Consider the following 547-nt stretch of genomic DNA (forward strand, 5'->3'; position numbering starts at 1 on the left):
TCTTTCTTAGAAGATGTACGAAGTGTGTACCGCTAGGATAAATGTATGGAAATATATGACAACATGTTAATTTTACCTTTATTCCTTTTTTCAATGTAATTAGAAATCCAATTATCTATCTAAGTCATTTCTATGATATGTTTAAATTAAGTGTTTATTGCTTAAACAAATGTATGAAATGTGTTTTATCTATGAGGGACGAATAATTCAGCAGTAGACCGATATCATGTTTATTTTTACCTTTATTCCTTTTTTTTTAATGTAATTAGGAATCCAATTATCAATTTAAGTCATTTCTAAGATATGTTTAAATTAAGTGTTTATTGTTTTGTATCGCTAGAATAAATATGGAAATATATGATAACATGTTTATTTTTACCTTTATTAATTTTTTTTTTCAATGTAACTAAAATTCCAATTATCATTTTAAGACATTTCTAAAATATGTTTAAATTGAGTGTTTATTGCTTAAACCAATGTATGAAATGTGTTTTATCTATGAGGGACGAATAATTCAGCGGTAGACCTCACGCTATAGTGCTAACGG

This window comes from Palaemon carinicauda, chromosome 10 (genome assembly GCF_036898095.1).
Source record: "Palaemon carinicauda isolate YSFRI2023 chromosome 10, ASM3689809v2, whole genome shotgun sequence".
Lineage (NCBI taxonomy): Eukaryota > Metazoa > Arthropoda > Malacostraca > Decapoda > Palaemonidae > Palaemon > Palaemon carinicauda.